General features: G+C 45.2%; 1 protein-coding gene across 1 annotated transcript in view; it reads left to right on the top strand.

The window, feature by feature from the left end:
* Positions 1-3,997: 3,997 nt before the first annotated feature.
* cuedc1b (CUE domain containing 1b) overlaps positions 3,998-14,674 on the top strand; it is a 99,191-nt gene continuing 88,514 nt past the window's right edge. Inside the window, 1 exon segment of the mRNA XM_028807086.2 lies at positions 3,998-4,880. The gene's annotated coding sequence lies outside the window, so the exon portion shown is untranslated.

A 14,674-nucleotide genomic window follows, 5' to 3' on the forward strand; every position in this document is an offset into this window, starting at 1 on the left:
GTGGTCGTATCGTCGGACTTGCGGCCACATGTCTTGGACACTCGGGTGAAGAGAGGGGCGGAGCTGTCAACTGATCACCACCTGGTAGTGAGTTGGATTCGATGGTGGGGGAGGATGCCGGTCAGGCCTGGTAGGCCCAAACGTGTTGTGAGGGTCTGCTGGGAACGTCTGGCAGAGTCCCCTGTCAGAAGTAGTTTCAACTCCCACCTCCGGCAGAACTTCGACCATGTCCCAAGGGAGGTGGGGGTCATTGAGTCTGAATGGGCCATGTTCCGTGCCTCTATTGTTGAGGCGGCTGACCGGAGCTGTGGCCGTAAGGTGGTCGGTGCCTGTCGTGGCGGCAATCCCCGAACCCGTTGGTGGACACCGGTGGTGAGGGATGCTGTCAAGCTGAAGAAGGAGTCCTACCGGTCCCTTTTGTCCTGTGGGACTCTGGAGGCAGCTAATAGGTACCAGCAGGCCAAGCAGAATGCGGCTTCGGTGGTTGCTGAGGCAAAAACTCGAGCATGGGAGGAGTTTGGGGAGGCCATGGAGAATGACTTTCAGACGGCTTTGAGGAGATTCTGGTCCACCGTCCGGCATCTCAGGAGGGGGAAGCAGTGCAGTGTCAACACTGTATATGGTGGAGATGGTGCACTGCTGACCTTGACTCGGGACATTGTGGGTCGGTGGGGGGAGTACTTTGAAGACCTCCTCAATCCCACTAACATGCCTTCCAGTGAGGAACCAGAGCCTGGGGACTTGGAGGTGGGCTCCCCCATCTCTGGGACTGAGGTCACCGAGGTGGTCAAAAAACTCCTTGGTGGCAGGGCCCCAGGGGTGGATGAGATACGCCCGGAGTTCCTCAAGGCTCTGGATGTTGTAGGACTGTCTTGGTTGACACACCTCTGCAACATCACATGGACATCAGGGACAGTGCCTCTGGATTGGCAGACTGGGGTGGTGGTCCCCCTCTTTAAGAAGGGGGACCGGAGGGTGTGTTCCAACTACAGAGGGATCACACTCCTCAGCCTCTCTGGAAAAGTCTATTCAGGGGGTTCTGGAAAGGAGGGTCCGTCAGATAGTCGAACCTTGGATTCAGGAGGAACAGTGTGGTTTTTGTCCTGGTCACGGAACAGTGGACCAGCTCTACGCCCTTAGCAGAGTCCTGGAGGGTGCATGGGAGTTTGCCCAACCAGTCTACATGTGTTTTGTGGACTTGGAAAAGGCGTTCGACCGTGTCCCTCGGGGAATCCTGTGGGGGGTGCTCCGGGAGTATGGGGTACCGGACCCCCTGATAAGGGCTGTTCAGTCCCTGTACAACTGGTGTCAGAGCTTGGTCTGCATTGCCGGCAGTAAGTCGAACCCGTTTCCAGTGAGAGTTGGACTCTGCCAGGGCTGCCCTTTGTCACCGATTCTGTTCATAACTTTTATGGACAGAATTTCTAGGCGCAGCCAGGGTGTAGAGGGGGTCCAGTTTGGTGGACTCAGGATTGGATCACTGCTTTTTGCAGATGATGTTGTCTTGTTTGATTCATCAGGTTGTGATCTTCAGCTCTCTCTGGATTGGTTCGCAGCTGAGTGTGAAGCAGCTGGGATGGGAATCAGCACCTCCAAATCCAAGACCGTGGTCCTCAGCCGGAAAAGGGTGGTGCCCTCTCAGGGTGGGAGGCGAGATCCTGCCCCAAGTGGAGGAGTTCAAGTATCTTGGGGCCTTGTTCACGAGTGAGGGAAGAATGGAGCATGAGATTGACAGGCGGATTGGTGCGGCATCCGCAGTGATGTGGGCTCTGCATCGGTCTGTCGTGGTGAAAAAGGAGCTGAGCCGTAAGACAAAGCTCTCAATTTACCAGTCGATCTATGTTCCTACCCTCACCTATGGTCATGAGCTATGGGTAGTGACCGAAAGAACGAGATCGCGAATACAAGCAGCTGAAATGAGTTTCCTCCGCAGGGTGTCTGAGCTTTCCCTTAAAGATAGGGTGAGAAGCTCAGTCATCCGGGAGGGGCTCCTCCGCATCAAGAGGAGTCAGATGAGGTGGCTCGGGCATCTGATCAGGATGCCTCCTGGACACCTCCCTGGTGAGGTGTTCTGGGCACGTCCAACCGGGAGGAGACCCAGGACATGCTGGAGGGACTGTGACTCCTTGCTGGCCTGGGAATGCCTCGGGATTCTCCCGGAAGAGCTAGAAAAAGTGGCCGGGGAGAGGGAGGTCTGGGCATCTCTGCTCAAGCTGCTGCCGACCTCGGATAAGCGGAAGAGGATGGATGGATAGTGTGGGGGAGGAACGATCTCCTCAGTCTGTCAGTGGAGCAGGACAGTGACAGCAGTCTGTCACTGAAGCTGCTCCTCTGTCTGGAGATGGTACTGTTTAGTGGATGCAGTGGATTCTCCATGATTGACAGGAGTCTGCTCAGCGCCCATCACTCTACCATGGATGTCAAGCTGTCCAGCTCCGTGCCTACAATAGAGCCTACCTTCCTCACCAGTTTGTCCAGGCATGAGGCATACCGTACACATACTGTAAATTATTCTATTGTTCCTGTAAATATTGAATACATCATTCAGACATTCAAAGGTGCAGGTCGGTAAACCCCTAGGCTGATGACTTCAACAAAAGCAAATTGGAGTCAAGAGTTAGCAAACCTGACATCCAGTCAAAGAAGCAAGATTAGAGGTGTGGTTCAGAGATACTTTTACCTAAAATAAAAGAGTCAAACTTAAGGAGTCGAGTTTGCTATTCATAGGAGGTATCTATTGATGTAAAGCATGCATTCCAAAAAAAAGAAATCTCAGTAGATCTATGATCAAGAATTGTTGATTTGCATATAGCAGGACAGGGTTCCAAAGTAACACAAACTGTGTATAAATTGAGATGATTTAGCACTGTGGCTACTCTCCCTACAAGTGGGCACTAACCAAGATGACTTGAAAGGCACAATGCAGAATGCTCAATGATGTAAAAAAGAACCAGCCAATGGCTTGACTGAATCATTGCAACAGGTTAACATCTCTGTCCGTGAATCTACCATACACAAAATACTGAACAGGCATGGTCTCTATGGCAGGACACCAAGGAGGAACCCACTGAACGCCTGATGTTTGCCAAATCCGTCTTGACACTCCACAGCGCCATTGGGAAAATGTTTTGTGGACTGATTAAACTGAGGTTGGATTTTCAGGAAACATGAAAACATCATCCAAATGGTGAAATACGGTAGGAAGAGCATCAGGATTTGAGCTTGTTTTGCTGCCTGGGGCCTGGACAGCTTACTATCATCTAGGGAAAAATGAATTTTCAAGTTTATCAAGTTATTTTACAGGATAATTTCTGGGTGGGTGACTGCCAGCTGAAGTTCAGTGATGTAGCAGGACAATAGCCCTAAACATCGAAGTAAATCTACCACAGAATGGCTTCAAAAAGAGAAAACTTGACTTTTGGACTGTCCCAGACATTAATCCAATAGACCTGTTGTGTTATAAACACAAGAGAGCTCTTCACATCAAACATCGTAAGAATATGGCTGAACTGAAGAAATTCAGAGGAATGGTCCAAAATTCCTTATGAACGTTGTGCAGGTCTGATCCATAGCTACTGGAAGTGCTTGTTTGAGGATATTGCAGCTGAAGGAGGTTCAATCATTAAATCCATGAGTTCACTTACTATTTGTACAGCACACAATTTAATGTTTGATGATGTGTTTAATAAAGACATGAAAGATTATAATTGTATGGGTGTTATTATCTTAAGCATATTATATTTGTCAATACTTGTGAATTAGATAAAGATTAGATTCATTTAATGACCAACTAACAGAGAAAATCATGGTTATTCCATAGGATTCACCTACCTTTTCCTGCCACTGTAAATGAGTAAATGTAAATAAAATTAAATAAAGTGGTTGTACATTACAGTAACAGACTAAAACATACAATTGACTAAGTGATACCAAAGAAGTTGCTTTGACACTGATAAATATTCACGGCTCATCATACAGTGTGTTGGCGGCCAGTCACCACCACGAAGAACGTTAAGGCGTCGGCGGGGTTTTCCTAGCTTTTAAAGGGTACTGTATTTCGGATTTTTTTCTTCCTAGTTACGTTATGTTTTGGGTGGCTTGACAGGAAGTACTCACCGTCAGTCCTTTATTCATCTGGACATTCTGGCTTCTCTTTCACCCACTCTTGTCACTTTTTGTTCCTTCTGGCTTGGTGTCGGGCTTCAGCCAGCTTGCAGTTCTCCGTACCCCCCGCTAGGAAGCTGTCTGCCTCCTCCTTTGGAAGCTCCTTCTGTTCAACAAAACAAACCGCAGCAAGACGGCGCCGATCGTGCCTTGGGCTTTCTGTAAGCACCGGTGACAGCGAAATCGCCGACAATGTGGAGAGGTTATCGGCACCGCTGGTCTGGAGACCAACAGTAATAACGACGAGCGGCTGGGATCTTACTGGGCACTGAGATCCACGGAGGAGCTGCTCGCTGAGCAAGGCGTTGAAAGCAGCAGCCGCCGCGATCTGATAGCTAGCTGGCCAGCCAGGGTCGACTTGGAATCCCAACCCGAGGAAACCGTTGGTTGGGGGCAGCGATCACGATGAGAGTGTGAACAGACGGAGGGGACATCCACTGGGATCTTAGTGTGAAAAGGCGGGGGACGGCAACCGGAATCAAAGAGCGAATGTTTAAGAGCCGGTAGGGAATTGCGAACCAAAGCCAAAGCGAGCCGAGACAGCGGGGGAGCAAAGTGTGAGGAGGATCGGAAGGCGAAAGCGACCTCGGGGTTTCTCAGTCACGAGCGCACTGGGATCCGAGTCCCAGGAGAGGAGAAAAAGGGGGAGCATCCGTGATTCGTGACGGAAGAGAAAGCGGCCAGGGGCCGAAGCTGCAGCGGTCCGGGTTCTCAAGGTAGGCTGCGCGCGCGCGCGCGAGTGAGTGTGTGCGCGTGTTTGTGTGTGTGAGCGCCAGCTGCCCTCTCCTCTCCCCGCGCAGCCTCGGCCTGTCAGTGCGGCTCGCAGCCTTGAGCGGCGTGAGCTGTGCCGGGACGCTTAGCCTTTCGCCCAGTCCTCATGGCCTGCCTGGAGGGAAACAGCAGGAAAGGCGGTTAACACGCATCCACCACGGCCTCTATCCCCGAGGTATGGACCGCCGCCGGCTGGGTGCCGTAGAGGCAGTGGGGCATGGCCGAGACTTCGCTTTCTCAATGGAGAGGGTTAACGTGGCTAACTGGTGTATGTCCGCTCTGCTGAGGGCTTGGGCTTTTTTCTTCTGTGTTCCCGGTGACTTTAGCATCGCTGGCGGAGACGAGCCCATGACGAACTGGGCGGAGGGAAGGGAAAGGCTTTTGTATTTGCCAGTGGTGTTTCTTACATTTCACTGAAATATGGCGAGGCTGAGTGCCTTTATCATTTTCATAGAGGGGCTACAACGAGGAATAAACGAGTTGTAGAGGTGAACTCTTACCAGGCTTGGACAGGACTGCCCGTACTCTCTTAATTAATGATTACTGTCGGGGTGGAATGGGGCACTAGATGGGGTGAAGATAACTGTCACCATGCCTGGGGTGGCTTTCCCCCGCTAATGGTAGTTCTGTCAGGATAACACAGGGCACAAGGGGAAGTGGAGGTGATTCTGGACTGGCCTGGCGTGGCTTTGCCTTGCTAATGATGCTTATTGTCATGGCAGATCTGGATGCTGGGAGAAGTGCAGATGCCTGTGGCAGATCCTGGTACGGTTTTACTTTCGCTGTAATGATTATGGTTGTGGTGGTCACCAGGAGGGCTAGAGGGGACTCTAATCAAGTCAAGGGTGGATTTACCTTCTTAATAATGGCAGTGTTAGAGCAGAATGGACAAATGGAGGGGTGAAGGCTAAGTCAGCCAAGGGTCTGTTCAGATTTATCTTATTAACGATTGTAGTATTAGGATGTAACAGTATACTGAGGGAGCAGTGGTGAACTCTGACCAGGATTGGCTTTACTTTCTTAATGATGATTACTGCCACTGTGGAACTGGGCAGCAGGAGGAGAGGAGGTGACCCTGACAAGTCATATTGTGACTTTACTCTCTTAATAATATTCACTGTAAAGAGTGTGGTCAGGATGAGGATCAGCACCTCTGAATCTGAGGTCATGGCTGTCAGCCAGAAAAGGGAGGAGAGCCCTCTCCAGGTTGTGAAAGAGGCGCTGCCTTAAGTATCTCAAGGTCTTTTTAACAAGCGAGGGAGAAGGGAGAGAGAGAGAGCGCGACAGGTGGATCGGAGCAGTGGATGTTGTACCAGTCAATCGTGGTGAAGACAATGCAGCTAGGCTGGAAGGCAAAGCTCTCAAGTTACTGGCCGATCTATGTTCTTACCCTCACCAATGGCCACACGCTTAGGTAGTGACTGAAGGAACTCTGTCATGGATACAAGTGGTGGAAATAAGCTTTATTTGCAGTGTCTGAGCAAAGCCTTAGTGATATGGTCAGAAGAATAGAAGAGCTCAAAGTAGAGCCACTGCTCCTTCACATCAAAACGGTGGCTCAGGCACCTGATTGGGATGCCTCCCTTCAGAGATATTTCGGGCATGTGGGAGGGACGTAGGTCACACTTGAAAGAATATATTTCCCAGCTGGCATGGGAACACCTCAATATCCCCTAGGAGGAGGTGGCAGGAAAATGGGTCTTGTTTTTGCTTAGACTACTGCTCCTGATATCTGGAATGAATCAGCAGTAAATGATGGATGGATGGTTTACTGTAAGAGTATAAGAAGAATGCAGATAACAATGCGGTTCTACCATCACAATGGTGGTATTATTATGGTATTGAAAGCCACCTTCACCTTGTCTCCATCAGGTGCAGAGAAGACTTACCTTCCTAATGTTAGTAGTGTCAAGATAGAGTGGGGCAGAAGGCGGCGTGAAGGTCAATGCTGGTTAGGTTCTTTATGTTTTTACCTTCTTAGTGTTGGTGGTATTGGAGTAGAATAGAAGACCGTGCCCAGAGCTCGTATGGCTCTGCCATCGTGATAATGTTTACACCAGGATAGAACTGAACAGTGAGGGAGGCTAGTTTGCTTTTACCTTCATAATGACCTTTATTTGTAAGCTAAAATAAGGTTATCGGTAGCTTTGGAGGTGTGGTGTTACTTTTTAGCACAGTATCAGCATTGAACAGTGCATCAAAAAAAATGAGATTTCACCTGGTCAATTTGTCAGTAGCATTACCTTTTTTTTTTTCTTCTAAATTGTGGCTTGACAAAACAGCCCCAGGATGAGCATACATCACCCCAGATGACCCATCAAGAGTTCCACTTAAGCAACTTAACCTCTGCTGATGACAAAAACCCCATCTGACAAGAAGCTGTCAGAATATTTGGTCAATTTACCTGTCATGTGGTTTGTGTGTAAACCTGTCTTCTGGTTAATGTGTGACTGTCAGGGTGACTCGTCATATTTTCATGTTGTTGACGTGGATTCCCAGTTGCAGTTGTGTGCTATGTTCATTTTCTACTTTTTTAAATTTCCGGATGTGTGGCTGTCACTTACTTAGCATAGGTGGCATGGTGTTTTGAGCAGATATGGAATATACGTTGCCCTCAGATGTGCCATGCTGGATGGAAAATAGGAGAACTGAACTTGACGTGGAGACAGTTAGCACCATCAAGGCATGTCTGGCAATGTCAATGCAGCTTGCTGATATTAGACACTGTGCTTCACTCATGTTTCCTTTTCATTTAAGCTGTTACCTGGGCATTTCTTTTTTATGTTAGAAATATGCCACTTCTTGCAGCATATTTTCACAGGTGGTTGCAAGTATTTTAGAGGTCACGGCACTTTTGGCTCAGTTCAGGGACATGCCTGTATACTTGCCTCTGGACTGCTGATTCATTCAGAGAAAGTCTTGCGCTGTTCATTGACCTAGTTCTTACAGCTCTGGACACCTGACATGTGCTGGAATGGGATCTCCTGGGGCAAACACAAGGCCGATTGCACATCAGAGGCCCAGGTGGCACAATGCCCAGCGGGCAGCTGAACAATGAGACGTAAACTGTCAGCTTCACAGCTGTCCCTTTCTCCTTGGCTCCGTTTGTCTTTAAATTTACTGTTAGAAGGGGGTTGGGTTACGGCACTCTTTTTGAGAGTGGCCTATAAATAAATAGTGTTAAGTGACATCAGGCTATTTTAGGTTTAGATGGTAGGAGCTGACGCAGCGTGCATGATTATGAGTACTATAGCCTGTTACTAGAGAAATCACCCACCTTTTAGGTGCCACCCTTCTAAGGTCAGGCAAAGGGAACAACAGCCATGGTACCCTGGTTGTGCGTTACTTGTCAAGTGCCTGCTCCTGAATACAGGTTATACTTCCATCGACTGGGAAACACAAAGGGGGTTTCATCCTGGTAAACCATTCAGTGCTAATTTCTAACACATAGAGCTAAGTGTCTTTTTAGTTATTGACTACTTCAGTTTGAATTATGCAAGATGTGGTCATACAGTAAAAAGAACTATCCACTAGAGAAGAAAACTTGCTTTTTGTAAAAATAAAAATTGATTTCTTTATTGATTATGTGTGCTCATGGAGTAGCACATTATTGATCAATTGTATGTCATCTATAAATCCCAAGGCCGCTGGTGGCTGTAAGATCACAAGGAAATATTTTTATGTGCTTATGCTTTATTTATTGAGAGATCTGGTTGAACCAGGTGTATTGGTGATACAGAAAAAATATGTATGTACAGAGTGCTAAATATAACTCATAATATTTATGTGTTTTATTTTGGTGTGTTTTTATCATAGGATTATTTAGATACAGCGCTTAACCTGTGTACCAGAGCTCATATGGGAAACTGATGTTATTGGTGTGCAATCAAAATATTCTGTAGCTGGAACAGCAGGCAGGTACAAATGAGCTCTATACAAATGATTCATATGATTTTTTTTTAGAGATAAAATAAACGACAGTGTATTTTCATCCATCCATCAATTTTCCAACCCGCTGAATTCAAACACAGGGTACATGGGGGTCTGCTGGAGCCAATCCCAGCCAACACAGGGCACAAGGCAGGAACCAATCCCGGGCAGGGTGCCAACCCACCGCAGGACACACACAAACACACCCACACACCAAGCACACACTAGGGCCAATTTAGAATCGCCAATCCACCTAACCTGCATGTCTTTGGACTGTGGGAGGAAACCCACGCAGACACGGGGAGAACATGCAAACTCCACGCAGGGAGGACCCGGGAAGCGAACCCAGGTCTCCTAACTGCGAGGCAGCAGCAAGTGTATTTTCAAAGAGTGTTCAATTTGGGACTAGATAAGAATACTGGGGGATATGCAAATGTGAAAGAAAATGCAAGAAAAGGCATTAATTTCCATGAGAATGTTAATGTTTAAGCTTGGATAATCTAACCAGCGTGTATGTGCTTCTGTAAAATGGAGGCTTAGGACTTTAAGATTGACATGTTTCATAGTTAACTAAAAGTAACTTAACTAACAATCAACCAGACCATTGGAACTTATCAGTTGCTCACTTTTTCGACTGGTGCAACGTCTTATATAAGTCAGCCAGAAAGTTGTTAAAAATTCACAGCATGGTGAAAAGCATTTTAGCAAGACTTCATAACTGCCAGAGAGAGAAAAGACAACTCTGTTTTACCATCTACTGTTCCAATGCTTGTAAGCATCATACTGGGCTTAAGAAGAGAAAGCTGAAGCCACCACCTGACCCTGTGTGAGCTTAATTTGAATCATTAGGTTATATGTTTTCATATCTAAAATTAATGCCAGTTTTTTTCTACAAATAAACATAACTAATGATTGAAATACATTTTGGGAGTTGCTTTGTTGTTTACTGACATTTAGCAGTGATCGATGAGTATTAATGTAAAGCTGTGTTTGTCAATGTTAAGTTCTTTTAAAAGTAGTGAATCGAGTACAGACTTTCGTGACTCCTCAAGGGAAGGCTTTCAAGCAAAGCCTTGGCTTCTGTTAGACTGTACAGCCCTTTCAAATGTAGTTATCTGGGTGTGGAAAACACACAGGAGTAGTAGCCCTTGTAGCAGCTCTTGGCTTTTGCTAAGGTATTCAGAAGTGTACCGTTTTCAGGGAAAGCACTCCGAAGGCAGATTGACACATAGTATGAATCCACACGCTTCTAGCTGATGTTGAGGTATTCTTGTTTTGTATTTGAGATTATGAATATTATATAGGCAAGTATTTCAGGATGTACTTGCAAATCAAAGAAGATTTATACTTCAGTGTCGAGCCTATGCTGTAGTTACGATGTAGTCTGCTTTCGGCTACAGTGTACAGTAATCCCTCCTCCATCGCGGGGGTTGCGTTCCAGAGCCACCCGCGAAATAAGAAAATCCGCGAAGTAGAAACCATATGTTTATATGGTTATTTTTATATTGTCATGCTTGGGTCACAGATTTGCGCAGAAACACAGGAGGTTGTAGAGAGACAGGAACGTTATTCAAACACTGCAAACAAACATTTGTCTCTTTTTCAAAAGTTTAAACTTTGCTCCATGACAAGACAGAGATGACAGTTCCGTCTCACAATTAAAAGAATGCAAACATATCTTCCTCTTCAAAGGAGTGCGTGTCAGGAGCACAGAATGTCACATAAATAGAGAAAACAATCTCTAGCAAACAAATCAATAGGGCTGTTTGGCTTTTAAGTATGCGAAGCACCGCGGCACAAAGCTGTTGAAGGCGGCAGCTCACACCCCCTCCGTCAGGAGCAGGGGGAGAGAGAGAGAGAGAGAGATAGAGAGAGACAGAGTTTGTTTTTCAGTCAAAAATCAATACGTGCCCTTCGAGCTTTTAAGTATGCGAAGCACTGTGCAGCATGTCGTTTCAGGAAGCAGCTGCACAAAAGATAGCAACATGAAGATAATCTTTCAACATTTTTAGACGAGCGTCCGTATCGTGTGCGAACAGCCTCCCTGCTCAATCCCCATACGTCAGGATCACAGATAGTCAGCGCAAGAGAGAGAGAAAAGTAAGCAATCTAGCTTCTCAGCCATCTGCCAATAGCGTCCCTTGTATGAAATCAACTGGGCAAACCAACTGAGGAACCATGTACCAGAAATTAAAAGACCCATTGTCCGCAGAAATCCGCGAACCAGCAAAAAATCTGCGATATATATTTAAATATGCTTACATATAAAATCCGCGATGGAGTGAAGCCGCGAAAGGCGAAGCGCGATATAGCGAGGGATCACTGTATTTGCATTGTAGCCAGACACACACCTCCTCAAATATGTGATTACATGTTGTGCCAACGCGAACCCTACACAGACCCTTATGACTCTCATTGGCCAGTTTGGTAGTTAGGTATTTCTGATAGCAAATGTATGAAAAGTGGAAAAATGTCAGGGACAGATACGTTCAACAATGGAAGAAAATGTGTAGCAAGAGGAGCAGTGATTGTGGGTGGCAAAAACTGCAATCATTTTAATGAATCATTCACTTTTGTTGCATGCTGCAAACACCGCCAACTAAAATTCAAAAATGTGTCTGTGGCACAGTGCAACGCAGAATTATTACCTGCTTTTGATGGCATAGAGTATGCATGTAGCTATGGTGTAGGCTCCATGCAGAAGGATAAATCAACCTTAACAGTTTAGACATTTCTAGTATTAACTCTTTTGTGTTCAGTTTTTTTTTTTGGTTATTTTGTTATTCTTAGTCAAGGCTCGTTTGTAACACACCTAATGTGCCCTGATGTGCTTGCAGTTAGGATCTGAGGTTTCAGTGATGAATGGGCTATAAGTGAAAACCTGACATTAGACTATTCTTCATTGCAATAGACCCTAATCATAATCTTCCTCTGTTTAAGAGTAAGCTTGGACCTGGGAGAAATTTTGTGCAGTGTAAAATGGTCACTGCTTCTGCATTTCAGTGTAGCTCTTTCTTCAGCATGACGTAAAATGTCCTAGGAGAGAGAGAGAGGACAGCACATTTGCCTTTCAGCAGGTGTCTTGTCCTGCTATGCAGAATTCTGGGAGAGTCTGGAAGGTATTTCTGCATCCTGAACACATAAGCAATAGTCCTTCAAGCCAGACAGTAGTCCTCTATTTGAAAGATGCTGTAGTCTGTCATTCTGGTTGATTAAATCAGGCTTAAGGAGGTGTGGTGCCAGTGCTGTGGAGAATCTAGCAAATCTCTTATCTATACATCTGTCTTTTCATGTTGTATCTATATATCTGTCCATCTTTCTGTGGACATCATTAAATCATATCATATACTGTAGTTTGTCTATCTGTGGAAGTATTCCTTGTCACTAATGTTGATCACAATCCCCTTAATTTGCTTTGTTCTTGGTAGTGTGTAGTGCATTGGCAACACATCTGCAGGTTGTTTTGGCATTTTCCTTCATTTGAGTGACTCTTTGGACAAATATCCTTAGGGTTGTACAGTATATGACACTGGAGTTTCTTTCTTGTTAGCTATGGGATAATCTACATGTTTTGCGCAGTGGTACTACTTCTTCTGCCTGTGTTTTGCTGTACAGGATGTCAGTTTTTAGCTGTGAACTGATAACTAGGTTTTAATGAGTGAAGTATTGACTTGCAAAAGAGTCAATTCAAAGTAATTATTTCATTGTTTTTTTTGATTTGGGTAAACTGAAAGTACTTCTGAATAAGAAGCTGATTTAGAACTGAAAGAACATACCAGCTACTTTTTCTGAACTGTGGCGGACAGCCAGGGCCCTTGCCTGGCTGGGTCACCTTGTTAAAGGATGCACAGGGCATTATTTCCCCCGAATTGCTAGATGGCAGACCCTGGGTTGCAGTAGCCCCACAGATTTCCACAAGGCATGCTCGAAGTATGAAGACTCAGCCCTGTAGGGTTTTGGGAGTGCTGCAGGGATTGTGGAGCCCTATTTTGTTGGGCTTCTGTCTCACCTGGAAGTGCTTCTGGACCACACTAATGGACCACTGCAAGTACTCCTGGGTTCAGGATTAAAGAAGCCTGCTGCCACTACCTCAGGAGCTAGACTCGGGAGGAAGGTGACAAAGCTTGCTGGAGGTAGAGTGGAGGTGGAAAGAGAGAGAAGACAAAGTGCTATATACTTTTTTGTGCTTCTGGTTAATGTGCTTTGTACTGTGTAGGTGGGGAAAAGTCTGAGAAGCATTTCTCACAAAGTATAGCATGTGTGTTGTGCTGGACTTGTGCCTTGTATCTGTCTGTGTTGGGTTTGGGGAATTGGAGCTACCCCTGTGGGCCACAGAACATAGTCATTAAATGGCTAAAAATCAGATACATATACAACAGTTAAGAAGAGTAACCATAGTTGCTAAAATGCATGAAACTGAGGGTATCTCAGCTAACAGCAATACTGTGGGAATGACAGTTTGATATAAATAGGTTTCTGAACAAGTCTGGAAAGAGGTAACCCACATCAAATCAATAAAGTATCTCTGTACACATGACAGAGGAGCATATTCAAATACAAACCCCAAGAATATGCTGAGACACAAAGACCATGCAGTCTGATGTAAACTCACTAAGGTCATCAAGCTCATGCCCGACACTTCGAGAATCCGCAGAACATACTTTTCAGTGACCACATGTCTGCTTGTCTTGTCACATTTCATTAAAAGCAAAAATCTAAATATTTAATTTCCCAACAGACAATACTAAGTCACAGAAAACAATCATAGTACAAAAACAAAACAAAAAAAAAAAAAAAACATCCTTGAATTTACTATGTAGGGGAAAATAGAGAAGTTAGCAACAAATAGCTAGTGAGCTTGAAAACAGGAAGGTGATATTCATGATTTTAATAATCTACCACTGAATGTAATTAATTAGCGAGGCAGAATGCTATAGCTGTAACTGGCATGATGGAGATAACTTTTCAAAATAACACAAGAAAAAGCAATATTAAATTCACCAGAGTAACAGTAGATTACCAGGCTTGCACATCCCCCAAATAAAAGCTAAATGATTCTCAGGTATCTACAAAAATGTGTCAGTAAGCAGCTATTAGATGTTTCACTCTCAAGACTTGAAGACGTGCATGAAAAGAAAACAACAGTTCTTTTTCTAAATTAGTACAGGTCGTTTTAAACATGCAGCAATAAACTTTTTTTTTCCTGCCACGAGAAGCCAAGCAAAATGACACCTTTTATTAGCTAACTAAAAAGATTACAATATGCAAGTTTTTGAGGCAGCTCAGGCCCCCTCTTCAGGCAAGATGTACAAAATACTAATACCACAACATCAGCCAGAAGTGTGCGGATACAGGCAAGTGTTAATCTGCCTTTGGAGTGCTTCCCCTTTAAAGGCTATACTTCTGAATACCTTAGCAAAAGCCAAAATCTTGCCTGAAGAAGGGGCCTGAGCTGCCTCAAAAGGCAGCATATTGTAATCTTTTTATTTAGCCAATAAAAGATATTATTTTGCTTTTTTTCGTGGAATGTTCCACCGTTAAGGCCTTGATGTGCTTGAAAGCACTGTATCAGCTTGACACTCTGAGATAATAAGCTCAAAATTTTTGAATGTCTACAAGTCGTCTCACTTGTTGCAGGCCACACCCGAGTCTAACATGTGCACTTTCAGTTTCATATGAGGTGATTGATAGCTGTTGGTTAATGGATATGTGGATGGTTTGGGCTGGGATGACTATTTGAAAATCACTTTTCAGTTCATTTTATATTGGTGTGCAAGAAATAAATATTCTTGATGTTGGCAAATGCATA

The sequence above is a fragment of the Erpetoichthys calabaricus genome, chromosome 8 (genome assembly GCF_900747795.2).
Source record: "Erpetoichthys calabaricus chromosome 8, fErpCal1.3, whole genome shotgun sequence".
NCBI lineage: Eukaryota > Metazoa > Chordata > Cladistia > Polypteriformes > Polypteridae > Erpetoichthys > Erpetoichthys calabaricus.